Genomic DNA, 439 nt, shown 5'->3' with positions numbered 1-439 from the left:
CAGCTCCCTGTCCCCATCCCTGTCCCTAGCCCTGTCCCTGTGCTGCCAGGAGCAGCTCCATGTCCCTGTGCTGGCAGGAGCAGCTCCCTGTTCCTGTTCCTGTTCCGGTCCCTGCGCTGGCAGGAGCAGCTCCCTGTCCCCATCCCCGTCCCTGTCCCTGTGCTGGCCGGAGCAGCTCCCTGTTCCTGTTCCTGTTCCGGTCCCTGCGCTGGCAGGAGCAGCTCCCTGTCCCCATCCCCGTCCCTGTCCCTGTGCTGGCCGGAGCAGCTCCCTGTTCCTGTTCCTGTTCCGGTCCCTGCGCTGGCAGGAGCAGCTCCCTGTCCCCATCCCCGTCCCTGTCCCTGTGCTGGCAGGAGCAGCTCCCTGTTCCTGTTCCTGTTCCTGTCCCTGCGCTGGCAGGGGCCGCTCCCTGTTCCCGTCCCTCTCCCTGTCCCCATGG

The sequence above is a fragment of the Acanthisitta chloris genome, unplaced genomic scaffold (genome assembly GCF_000695815.1).
Source record: "Acanthisitta chloris isolate BGI_N310 unplaced genomic scaffold, ASM69581v1 scaffold27396, whole genome shotgun sequence".
NCBI classification, from domain to species: Eukaryota; Metazoa; Chordata; class Aves; order Passeriformes; family Acanthisittidae; genus Acanthisitta; species Acanthisitta chloris.
This window is presented reverse-complemented; position numbering follows the sequence as displayed.